The sequence below is a fragment of the Helianthus annuus genome, chromosome 8 (assembly GCF_002127325.2).
Source record: "Helianthus annuus cultivar XRQ/B chromosome 8, HanXRQr2.0-SUNRISE, whole genome shotgun sequence".
Lineage (NCBI taxonomy): Eukaryota > Viridiplantae > Streptophyta > Magnoliopsida > Asterales > Asteraceae > Helianthus > Helianthus annuus.
Window position 1 is genome coordinate 14,338,563 of NC_035440.2, and position 13,851 is coordinate 14,352,413.

At 38.9% G+C, this 13,851-nt stretch overlaps 1 long non-coding RNA gene across 1 annotated transcript; it reads right to left on the reverse strand.

Annotated features, from left to right (window-relative positions):
• Positions 1-541: 541 nt before the first annotated feature.
• Positions 542-2,451, reverse strand: LOC110870857. The gene is made up of 2 exons (XR_004864723.1): positions 2,199-2,451; positions 542-790 (listed from the first exon to the last, which is right to left on the reverse strand). It is a non-coding gene; the product is annotated as an uncharacterized LOC110870857 (long non-coding RNA).
• Between the last annotated feature and the right edge of the window lie 11,400 nt (positions 2,452-13,851).

Sequence of the window (13,851 nt, forward strand, 5' to 3'; positions counted from 1 at the left end):
ATATATGTGTGATGAGTTACTACTTGTTGGTTTTCATTCTAATATGAAAGATTGTCACAACCAGGAAAACCACGTCTAAAACGTAGTTAAAAAAATAAGACATTAATGCTCAAAGTTGTGTGGATGGAAAGATCAAAGATGTAGAAATATGAAAAATGTAACTTGTCCCACAAGGACAAACCTTGGAATGTTATTTAAGTAGGAACTTTTTTTGGATATTGATTTTTTGACATATGAACAAGTGGGGATGACCCTAAAGGGTATGAGGCATTCTAACTCCCACATGGGAGCGCAATCTTATGTTTTGATAGTGCACTTTGCATTCGCACTTGATGATCCATTAATAATTTTTTTATTAACTAGCAACTTAATTTAACTAATTTTGTGCTTATTTACACATTTTAAATACATTAATAATTTCTTAGTTGATTAGCTAGTATAGACTTATATATTTGTTGTAGGTGTGAAAAACATTTAATGAAAAGAGTTTCACTTATCTATAACTGCAATTTTCTTTTGCACATACAAATAAATCTGACAGTTTCGATCATAAAACTCTTCACGTGTAATAACAAATAAAAGACTTATAGATGGTTCATCACACTCGATTCTCTTTGAAAACCACTATCTTTTGCAAGTTCTTGACTCTTGGGGTGAGGACATCTATCATTGACACACTCTCCGCCTACACACCGACAAAACAAACAATTTCCACATAATGGTTCACACTCAGCAACACTTTTGCAGCGTGGTATACTACGTCGAACCGCGATTGTCCCCTGCCACATCCCTTCACACATAATTTGAATAACCCATATATTAGATAATATAAGATCAACAAGTTGAAAATATAACATGTATATATATAAGCATAAGGGAGCATGCACAAGAGGTTCTAATTACCAAATAGAATGAAGGCAAACACCATAAACCTAGTCAAAGCTTGTTGTGTAATCCCCATTTTGCTACTGCTATGATTTTCTCTCTATAATACATGTATATATATACACAATTACACACAAACATGGTAATAAATTTTAATGTGAACATAATGTCAATGCTATATAAGGTACATGTGGATATTTTAAATATTTAATACATATATATGTAACGAATATTTTTTTTGTTTGTCTTCACATTGACATTTGTTTGCATTTATGGTATTTGATGTGATTTCTACTACAAGTAGAAGGATATAGGATATACATGTGATATAATTAAATTAATATACCTCTTGCATTCATTTACATTGGGTTTAAATTGATTATTTTCGTTATACAAATATGAGATTATTACATGAAATTTTGATGGTTAAGTGATGGTTCACAATTAAAAGGTGAGTTTAAATTATGTATGGTGCAATTATTAGTGTTTTTATTCTATGAGATTTAAGAATTGTTCTGTAAAAAATTCGTAGTTTTATCCCTAAACTTCTTTTTCGTAATAACCATGTCTCTTCACAACAATTTTTTTACACAACAAATCTTAGGTGGCCCATAACTTCGTACGACGGACATCGCCCACCTCCTCTTCTGGCTAGTTATTTGTGGTTGTTTGCTACATCTGGTGGTAGTTGCGGTTATGTTTGATACATTTGATACTTGGATACTTTTGACCGAGTAGTGCATTGGCTGATCCATGCACGTCCCAAGACTTGACCCACCATGGACACATGACGTTTAGTTATATTTGTGTGTTTGCATCACTTAGCACATGTCATATTGGAGCATCTTCACAACTAAGGGATCGCGTTTTAGGATACTGTGGGTACCGACCACCCAAATGGCAATCTAGGGGGAACATAGGAGTATCATTTTCTATTGTCTCTTTTATCTTGTTTTGAATTAATTTGTCCAAGTGTGGTTAACAGCTTGAGTACATCGGCGATCTAAGGCGAAAAAGGGAGTACCAGTTTCTAGTAATTGCATGAAAATGATCAAGACAATTAAGACTTTCTCCCCCAAAAAATAGCATACCCTTAGAAAACCCAATTTGAGCCTTAGCATTTCATTTTTATCCCTACTTAAACTATTGTGATAATTATTGGGCAATGGCTAAATCACTTGAAGAATTTTAGTCCAATGGAGAAAAGAATACGTCACAATATATAAAAAAGTTTTCGACACCCAAGAAATTTAGCAAAGAAGAATTAGTGGTCCTTGTAGAATCCAAGATTGAAACGGCTTGGTGTTACTAACCTTAGACTTGGCGAGATCCAGTTGAGATTCTTGTCCTCGTCGTTGTGGTGACGGTTCCTCTTGCGGGTTAGCGAGTCTCGGGCTGCGACCACATGAAAATCTCGTTAGAGGGCCCCGGGGGATCGCCCCGAAGGCACTCCGATGCTCAAGTCAGTATCATATCAACCATGATAATATTACATGAATGTAAGCAAGTGTATGTTGTAAGAAAATAGAGAGTTAAGGGAAGAAGGAGCCCCAAATGGAGGGGATAAAATAACCTGATTCGTTTTAGAAGAAGGAACTTTCTTTATATAGCAATTTTCTTGGGTCATAACCCTAAAGGCAGTGGCGGACCCAGGATTTTTGGACAATGGGGTCCAAAAAAAAAAACACACAAAAAAAGGAAGAAACAGGTATCGAACCCATGACCTTTTGTTTGTAAACAAAGGGTTTTACCACTGCACTAGGCTCACTTTCATTGTTATGGGGTCCAACTAAATTATTTTATGGGGTCCATAGACAATTTTATATACCGTTTCTACTATTTTTTAAAAAAAGATTGGGGTCCGGGGACCCCATTCCTGGTAACGTAGGTCCGCCCCTGCCTAAAGGGCTGGCCTAAGAATGGACTTATCGGGAATAGGTCTACTTGAACCAACTAACCATGTTGAGAAAGACCAAATGGGCTGAGGCCCAGTCATCATTCAAATGGATTAAGTCTAGGCGAGGAGCCCAGACAGGGGCCCTCGTCGACAAGTCATCCCTAGTCCAAGCCCATTCATTTATGGATGGGCTTAGGACTTATTCTGGTCCTCAAAAGTCTAGGCGGGTCGTTTTCCGCCTTTTAACTGTCTCACTTATTTATCGGGTGTAGGTCCCGTTTTTCCGGTGGATCGATAACGAAAACCTATCCTTGTTTATCACAAATACGGTAACAGGTATGGAATCCCCGTGACAGTGCAAACCAAACACAGTTAATAGGAACACGCGTAACCAAAAGATTCAATATCTATTGATTAGGGATGAGAACGATACAAACATATACAAACAATGTTTACAGACTCTCACTAAGTCTCACAGCTCTCGTCTCTCGTCCAAGTTTCACACAGAAACTATGAGAGCTGTTTATACTAAAACAGACACAGACAATGACGAAACAGAAAAGAACTCGACGAAACAACTTTTGGGCCAAACATTGGGCCTGAAGTCATCATGACATCACTAAGGTGATGTCATGGTGACATCACTAAGGTGATGTCATGGTGATGTGTTGGCGGGAAAGGCCGCGGCTCTCCGTGCTTCGCGTGTCGAACTCTGGGGCGCACGATGGAGGAATGTCGTGACGTCGGGCTTGAGCCGGACCTAACCGTGTCGAAACCAAGTTGTACCGAGCCGAGTCGAACCGAGCCGAGTCGCGTCCACACAAAGTGTATCAACAAACTCCCCCTTGGACGCTACTTGTGATGGTTCATCTTCTGTGATTGTTCGTCTTCCGTGTCTTTCATGTCGGAGGATCTTCAAAGTCTTCACGCGTCGTAAGAAGAAAGTGTATCAACAAACTCCCCTTTTCATGTAGGAAGTGTGTTAACAAACTCCCCCTTAGAATGAACTCTCCATTGAGTCATGCTCGTGAATTTTTTTGATCGATAATTCTTCAGATCCTTGTGGTGTTGATGAAGGGTCATCGGCAACTCTATCATCATTATCTTTTGAGTGCCTTCACGTCGTGTCTTCATTCCTAAGCTTGTCATCGAACATGTTCTCCTCGCCTTTAGCATCTGCACATGCAAGAAATCTAAACGCATAATGAGAACAACCGCTTGGAATATAGTTTCTATAAACAAATGACACATGTGAGATCAAGTCTCAATCAACTACCTACCGACAATAGTTTGAAAGTTTAAAAAATTGTTCAATTTTAATCCTTTAACTTTCAAAACTCGTTAACTTCGACTGTTTATAAAGGTGCAATTGTTTTCCGGCTTTCGATCAGGATTTTGGGTAGGATAGACTCGAGTTCCAACATCGGTCAACCAAAAATAAACTAGAAGCAAAATCTTTTTGGATTTTATAAAGTTTATATTAAAACACACCTAAAATCTTTTTGGAATTTTTCATTTTTCAAATGTAAAGACGGAAAACAATAAATAAATATATACAGAGATGCAGAAACTGAAAACAGTAAACAAATATTTACAGACATTCTTTTTGCGAGTTTCGAGGGTAAGAGAATCATATGTGTACGGTCATGTCAAAACGCTCTTTTTGTTCAATTAGTTAACATTTAGATAAGCATCCTATAGCGATTATTGGTATTGTTGTCCACATAAGCTCAACTTATCAGATGTAATCATGGCGAGGGGATACGTTAAGGTATGATTTATACTTACGGACCGGTGTTCATCCACACGACACATTCCCGTATCAAGGTATGCACAAGAGTTCATCTTACCAGTGAGCATACCGATTATCATCTGTTTGACCGTATAAAAGAATGTGAGAAACTCACTTATTTTGATTGAAAACAAGCGCTGTGTGATAGAATCACTTATTGATGAGGAACTTGATTTTCGATGCATGAGGGCACAGGAGCAAGTACGTGAACAGGTCAGTACTTTCGTACAACAGAGAGACGAACTTGACTCCCGGATAAATGTGATATATTATCACTTATTTGTTGGACATGTGATTGTTGATCACTTATTGAGGTCGAATGCAATATGTACACGTATGTATAGTATCTTGGAAGATCTTGCGTCCCCGTTTTTTTTTTTTTTTTTGGTAAAAGATACAACCATGATACCCAGATGATAAGCAGCATAAAGACCGAATATCTCAGAACCTTGGCAATCTCTCAAACGAAATTTCGGTACTAAGACCATATGCCAATGTGTGGTTCCCACCTGGTCTTCAGTCGATTTAAGGTTTATATCACCCTGCACACTTTAAAATGATTGTGAGCCTACCGATACATCTTATATAGAGTTGCTTAACATTTTTCATTTTAAGTTCAGTTTAAAGATGTTTCAACAGACCACTGATGTACTATCATTTTCTCTTTTTCCCGCCAGGAAACTCATTTTTGTTTTTCCATGTTTTTGAGTTTTTGAAATTTTTCGATGTTTTTGGATTTTTTTTAAAAAAATTGGATTTACTCCCCCTAAAATCAACAAACTATGATAAATTTTAAAAACATAAAGGTATTTACAAAAACGATTTCCCGATGTCGGTTAACTCATGTTTTACCTCAATGCCGTTTACCAAAATTAAGTTTAATCAGAAATGATTTCTCGAACTTTGGAAAAATGAGTTGGCACGTCGGTAAGCGGTGTGGACCATGACAACATTGACGAGTTTCATAGTGAAACAATCACGTGTGAGGTGATATTCGAGTTCAACGTGTCTGGTTAAAGAGTGCTATACGAGATGATAATAATTCATAAAGCAGCTTAAATATCGACAAAGATAGGAGAGATTAGAAGTTCAAAACCGTATCCTGCAACTGCTTCGTGCATTGCCAGGAATCTGAGTGCTCTCCCAAACTGGATATCCACCCGGTGTGGATTTCAAAGTCGAATTTTTGTTGCTACTGAGAAATCTCTTGACAGCAACAAGATCATAAACCTCCGGTTCCGGCTGGTCTTCCACATTGCACCAGCGAAGGTCTTTGTCTTTCTCTTTCAGAAGTAGTGTGCGGTTGTTCAATCCATGCCAAGGAATCCGCACACCCGGTTGGTTTGTTCAACAAACACATTTTCTTTAATCACGCCGCGAAGAAATGTACATTGCACGTTCATTTTGTCGACTGTGAACTTCAGACGTGCTGCAGGTGCGTACATTTTGATTTGAATCTATCCTGAGGACCCGATCAAAGCCTTGAACAATCACATTTAATGAATGATTTTCATTTTGTCGAAGTTGCCAATCTCTTTCGACAGACAATTCTGTCTTCTTTTCTTTTTCTCTCCATCAAAGGCAACAATTTCTTCTGTCGCCGATTTTGTGCAAGGACGCTCCACTATCAACAATCTTACGACTATCGAAAGTTCCTCCTGGAATATCCTACACACTCACTCAGAGATTAGTTGGAGAGGGGGACCCAAGCCTTCATAGAGTTGGGTTGCCCCTGAGAATCAAGAAATGTAATTTCAATTTCCTGCTGATTTTCAAACACAGCACCTCCCCCTGAACTTTCACCCGTTTTAGGTTTCCAAGTTTGTTTTTGTTTACCAGATTGAGTTTTGTAAACAGATTTTGAAACTTCTGGTTTTAATGGTTGTGAAGAACTTGGTTCCCTTTTGACCGTTTTGGCTTCAGATTTTAAAGCCTTTTCAACAGCTTTGAAATTTTGACGTCGTTGTTTTGTTTCTTGTTCTTTAACAGTTCGTTTATCATGTTTTGGTGAAACAGGATGACGTTGTGGGTGAACCTTTTCAGGTGGGGCTCTTTCAACAAAATTTGGTTTGGGCGAGTTTGTGCAGTCTTTAATGATGTGCCCAAATTTCCCACATTTGAAACACGTTCTCCTTTCAACAAACTTAGGAGAATTTGATCGACTGGCAGATGTCAAACCTGTAGAACCTAAGGTACTTGCTCTTTCATCACACCCATTTGTATGTTGAGTGTAATTGTTTTGACTGTTACGTTTTAAAATCTTGACTTGTTGTACAAAATCGGTGTTTGATTTGTTTTCAAAAGTCTCAATTTTATCTGTACCCTTTGATGCTACAAATTTGACATTACTGTTTTTCTTCTGATAACGAGCTCCTTTTGTTTCAAATTTTGAATTAGAAACGTTAGGCCTTTGAGCTCGTTGAACTGGTTGTTTGCCCTTAGCAGCAATAGGTTGTTGTTTTGTCGGTGATTTTTGATTTCCGAATGGTTTCCTGATTTTAGCTTTTGGAATTGGATCACATTGTGTTACCACAACTCCGGGGATGGTATTTCCCAAAAATTTATTCGTGTTGTCTTCAAAAACTTTATCAATCAAAGATGGATTGACATTTTTAATTGGAAAATCATTGTCCGAATAAATTTTAGCATCACCGACCAAAGTATACAACACGTTATTGCTCTTAACAGCAAACATACATTCTTTGTCATCCTTGACATTCTTGATAGGATCTATCACTTGCTTGGCAACAGGTTGCACAGTAGGAGTAGGAGGATCACACAGAATATGATTCTCAATTGGAATTTCTACTCCTTTCGTCTCATCAAGTGATTCATCCTGGTCACTCACATCTGATTCATCATCTGAAGAATCATAGTCCTCAATGGTTGGAGGACTTTGATTTGAAGCACATGATGACTTTTCTTTGTTATCAGATGAGCCCTCTGATGAATTGTCCGGTTTGAACCCTAGGCCAGTAGTAACTTCCTCATAATCAAGAGGCACACTGGGTTCATAACGAGGCATATCCTCTTCATCGGGCATTTTGGTATAGTTGTGTCTCAAAGGAGGCGGACACGACTTATACCCAACGCCTTTCACATTACCTTTCAGTTTTTGAACGTCTATGATGTGATCGAGCACAAATCGGGAGTTAGAATAACTCTCCAACTTTTGCTTGATAGCATCATGCTCGCATTTGGTAATGGCTAACTCCTTTTTGGTTTCCTCAATAATGTTAATGTAATCGTTAATACTAACTTGTTTATGATAAACAACTTTGTTCAATTCGGAAACACTTTTCTTTAGGGTTTCAATTACAGCTTTAAATTCCTTTTCGTTTCTAACCAGAGCCATATTTGCCTCTTTGCACTTTGACAGTTCAATAACCAAACTCTGATTGTGACTATGAACTGTTTCAGATTCACGTTTCAATTCAGCACATTTAAGTTTCATATCAGCACAATCACTACATATGCTAGGAGTTTCAGATTTTACCTGACTTGTAGAAACTGTGACATTAGCCATAAAGGCAGTCTGAGAAAAGAAAGATCCATCTTCAGTGAGAATCTTCTCCATTTCTTTTGATGTAGCATCAGCTTTCTTGATCAAGTCAGATTTCTTGTTAGCATCATTCGACAAATTATCAGCTTCAGAATCCATTCCCTCCTTCACGTCCGATTCTGAACTGTAATCACTCACACCTGAACCATCTTCATCAATACTGCCACTATATCCTGAACTATCATCATTTCCTGAAGATTCACCATCATTGACATTCTTGACAATTTCAGCATAAAACGCAGTTCTTGTTTGATCACCGTTTCCCAACTGTATGGCCGGACCACAATCGACACTTGGATCGAATTGAGGTTGTGTTGTGGAAACTTGAGGTTGAGGTTGGGGTTTAGATTGCAAAAGATAAGCACTTTGATTGAACTGTGGAAACGGAGATGAGCTTGTATTTGATACAAACGTCGTTTGAAGCTTCGGTTGCTGAGCTGAACTGGAACTAGCTAACTGGTTAAAACCTGCAAGATACATTTCGGTGTTTTGAGTAGGTGCAATCCTTTTAGCTTTCTGAATTTCCTCTTCGTTCTTGTGCTCCAACTTCTAAATGAATTCATAGATATTAACATTGACAACATCTAGAACGCCCGTATGCTTTAAAAGCTCAATGAATGGACTCCACTTTGGAGGTAGAGCATCAGCAAACCGTGCTACCATTTCCTGTTGAGATGCAAGAACACCAAAATAATACATTTCACTCATCAAATGATAATAACGAGTAGTTATATCATTTAGGGTTTCATTCTCTAAGAAATGAAATGATTCGAATTTCTTCTTCAACAGATCATGACGTATCTTTCTAGTAGCTGCATTTCCTTCTCCTCTCGCTACCAAAAGATTCTGTATGTTTTGATTTTGATTCGACAATAAAGCCCATTGACTTGCACTTATTGACTGTTGTTGTCGAGGTATGGTATTCGCTAAATATTCGGCCATCGATGTCGGTTTTTGAACTGGTTGTGAGTCCGTACTCCAATCCCACGGACTTGTGCAACTCATGATTGGTGTATATTACACACTTGAAAACAAACTGTTAACTTAGTTTTGCAAAGCTTTTGTGAAAAAAAGACACAAGTTTCTCGACGACACTCTTTTTGATGAAACCGTGATATTTAGAAGCGCGATTCAAATCAACTCCGCGAATACCCGACCCCTAATAATCCAAGTTCTTAAATACAGCCCACAACAAAACTAATCTTGTACTCCTTGCCCAATTTGAACTTGTAACAAATTTAGTTGTTCCAAAAGAACTTTCAAGAGGCCCAAAATAAATTAGTTAAAGTCTTTCACTAGAGGCCCACTAATGAATTGTTAATGTCTTTCCCAAACACAAGAAAGTCTTTATACATTCACAGCCCCATTCCATTTGATGACATTTAATAAATCCCATTAGTCAACAACCCTAATATTATTCATCACCCACTAACTTTAATCCAAATAGAAAGACACAGCCGATAATCATCATCTAGCTCATCTTCCTCTGCGATTCAACATACAACCAACTGCTTCTTCTACACAACACCTTTTTCCTCTTCTTCGATACCCAGCAACAGCAACTTCTCTCTGTTAAAAATTAACAACAATCTCGACGAAACAATTGAAGTGTTGATGATCGACGAAACATAAATGAGTTTGATAAGCGACAAAACAGATCTGAGTTTGATAAGCGACGAAACAGAAATGAGGTTGAGTTCGACGAAACACTTGAAGTGTGATGACACTGAATGAAGTTTATAAACCGACGAAACTGATTTGATTGTTTTGTTCGACGAAACTCAGATGTAATGTTCTTGAATGACGAAACTGATTGGTTGTCTTGTTCGACGAAACTCAGAATTGTGATAAGTGTAGATCGACGAAACAGATTGTTTAATGATCGCCGACGAAACAGGTTGAGTTAAGTAGACGACGAAACAGATTTGAACCCGTGAGATCGACGAAACAAGATTGATGTTGATTTGGTCCGACGAAACCGATATGTGTTATTTGGCGACGAAAAAGGTTGATGTATTATGTTTGATGAAACAGAATTAAATATGATTTAAGAAAAGGTGCCGAAATATTTGACTGACCACTTTGATGTTGACTGACGACGAAACAAATAATTTTTAGGCGATGAAACACTGTTGCTTGTCTTGTTCGACGAAACAGAATTTAGTGGATAAGAATTTATGAGATATTTTCAGAGAAGCCTTATCTTGCTTCTGACACACGACACAATTTCAAATCTAGACCATACTGATCTTCACCGAACACACATGGAGTGAAATACTTTAATAATAATTAATTTTTTTTATTTAAATTTTGAAAATCAACAAACAACTCATACAGTAACCTTTCAAGAGATCAAAAAGTGGAAAACCTAAAGAACACTTTGAATATTAGTGAAGAACACGATGAAGATTTGAAGATTCCGGTGACTGATAAATTTTCGAACACAAGATTTGCTTAAAACTTTCACTAAAAACCCGGTTTTAACACGTAAACAATCAATTTAACAAGGTTTTTGATAAAACTTTTGAGCAAAACAAGCAAGATTTAACAGATTTTAGGAAATATTTCAGAAAAAATATAAACTTTCAAGAACACTTTTTCAGAAAATCATAAACAAACAGGTTCAAACTTGATAAAAACCCAAACTTGTTTGGTTTTAAACAAGGATTAGAGCCAAAGCTCTGATACCAATTGTAGGTCCCATTTTTCCGGTGGATCGATAACGAAAACCTATCCTTGTTTATCACAAACACGGTAACGGGTGCGGAATCCCCGTGACAGTGCAAACCAAACACAGTTAATAGGAACACGCGTAACCAAAAGATTCAATATCTATTGATTAGGGATGAGAACGATACAAACATATACAAACAATGTTTATAGACTCTCACTAAGTCTCACAGCTCTCGTCTCTCGTCCAAGTTTCACACAGAAACTATGAGAGCTATTTATACTAAAACAGACACAGACAATGACGAAACAGAAAAGAACTCGACGAAACAACTTTTGGGCCAAACATTGGGCCTGAAGAAACCCAACAGCCGATGAAACATGCTAAGCCCATTAAAAAGATGACGAAAAGTGTTTCGTCATTTGATTCACAAATCCATCAAATTCAACATAAGACAAAAATAGTGACATCATCATGACATCACTAAGGTGATGTCATGGTGATGTGTTGGCGGGAAAGGCCGCGGCTCTCCGTGCTTCGCGTGTTGAACTCTGGGGCGTACGACGGAGGAATTTCATGACGTCGGGCTTGAGCCGGACCTAACCGTGTCGAAACCAAGTCGTACCGAGCCGAGTCAAACCGAGCCGAGTCGCGTCCACACAAAGTGTATCAACATCGGGTAAATAAAGTCTAAGCCACGTTATGCCAAACTTATCTATAGTAAGGTGATACCTGAAGTAGGGTAGCATAATACCTTACTCTTGCGAAACTGTTATGTCTTTCCTTTTAACCATTAGGTTAGGTAATGCGCCGACGTGGTATTAGTCTTTCCTGGTATTAGTCTCTTTTGTGAAAGTACGAAAGTACCTTTAACTTGAGATGTAATGCTTTCAATGTGCATTTTTCACATGACATGTGTATAGATACATGCATATATTTATAATAAACTGATGTTTAGAAAGAGTGATGTGTACTTGTACCTTAGGGATAAATGGGATTACTTAGACCATATCTTATCTAGTTCTATTTGAATCAATTTTCTATTATCTTTCCCCCACTTTTTTATTATCTCTAGTGTGTCACAGGGTATAAAAGTATTTCAGTAGCTTTTGTGAGAAGTCACATACTTATGAAATAAAGTTATGCATACGTTATTGAGCTTCTACAATGGTCAAGACACAATATTACTCAAAAAATAAATCAATCCCAAGTTTCTTTGGGGGTAATATTGCATGAGTAAAATCTATTTTGATTTTCTACATGATTTTGGAATTTCCTTTTTTTATATGAGGAAAGCTAGACCTCACATGTCCATGGAAAATGAAGGGTACAAGCTCATGAAGTTTCCCCAAAAACAAAATTGCATAATCTTTTGCATCTGGATCTTGGATCTGTGTATACACTTTTTCTTTTTAGTGGACAACATACATTTATATCTTATACACAAGTATTTGCAATTTCAATTTTCATAAGAGAAACATGTTGCAGAACTTCGTTTATGTTTCTTTTCTTTTCTAATCGATAGGTGTTTTTAGTTTAGCAAGTAGACTATATGCTTGCTTGATATGTGTACGAACATATTTCAGTCATATTCAAGAGGATGAGATTAGAACCTGGTGATCGGAGTTGAGATGTAGATCTGGGAAGCATGTTGGGCACGCAAGAATCACAGATCTGACCGTTAGTATGAAGAGACCGAGACACGCTTGTACTCGGTCGCACGGATGGCGCCAATGTCGAATCCAAGATTGAAACGGCTTGGCGTTACAAACCTTAGACTCGACGAGATCCAGTTCAGATTCCTCACCTCGTCGTTGTGGTGACGGTTCCTCTTGCGGGTTAGCGAGTCTCGGGCTGCGTCCACATGAAAATCTCGTTAGAGGGCCCGGGGATTGCCCCGAAGGCATTCCGACGCTCAAGTTAGTATCATATCAACCCTAATAATATTACATGAATGTAAGCAAGTGTATGTTGTAAGAAAATAGAGAGTTAAGAGAAGAAGGAGCCCCAAATGAAGGGGAGAAAATAACCTGTTTCCTTTAGAAAAAAAGGAACTTTCTTTATATAACAAGATTCTTGGGCCATAACCCTAATGGGCTGGCCAAAGAATGGGCTTATCAGGACTAGGCCCACTAGAACCAACTAAACATATAAAGAAAGACCAAAATGGGCTCAGGCCCAGTCATCATTCAAATGGATTGAGTCCAGACAAGGAGCCCAGACGGGGGCCCTCATCGGCAGTCCCAAAAGAAATTACTCTAATCGGCCGAATGCTTTAAGCAAAGAGTCAGCCGAACGACTCGTGGAGACGAATATTAAATAAATTGGGTCGAGATCATTCAGGTCAGCATTCTAAGCCGAAGCTGAAGGCCCGGGTTGAGTCGGGTTAGTGACGCTGGTCAAGTCTAGGTCTGCTCCACATTCTAAAGTTGGCCAGGGCTAGCGGTACAGGTCGGGGATGGGGAGTTGGGTCTGAAGTGCGGGTTGAGTCAGTTTAGTGGTTCAAGGTAGGTTTGGGTCGGTGGTGCTGGTTAGGTTGACAATGCGAGTCAGGATGGTTGGTTCAGCGGGCTGCTATTGGATCGGGCCGGTGGCTCGGGTCGGTTCAGCGGGCCTAGGTCAATTCAGATCGTTGGTGCCGGTATGGTTGGTTTAGCAGCTGAGCTCAGTTTGGAGTTCGAATTGCTAGTGCTGGTCGGGTCGGTTCAGCGGGCAGATGTTTGTTTGGGTTGGGTCAGCAAGTCGGGTTGAAGTCGGTTAGCAAACCGGGCTCAGTTTTGGTCGAGTCAGCGATGAGGTCGGGGATACCGTAGTCGAGATAGGCAGTTTGATCACGTCAGGCAGCGATCGTCGTGGTTGAGCCGGGCAATGGGGTCAGAGTGGTGGCATGTGGTCGTGACGGAGGTGGCAGTGGCCGGGGTAGGGACGGTCCGCGACGAGATTGGTGTTCGGGTCGGGTCGACGGTAGAGCGAGTGGGGGTCGAGGTGATAGACACTGATTCGTTTTCCAACCAAACAATTCAAGAATGAAATTGAGATTCTAA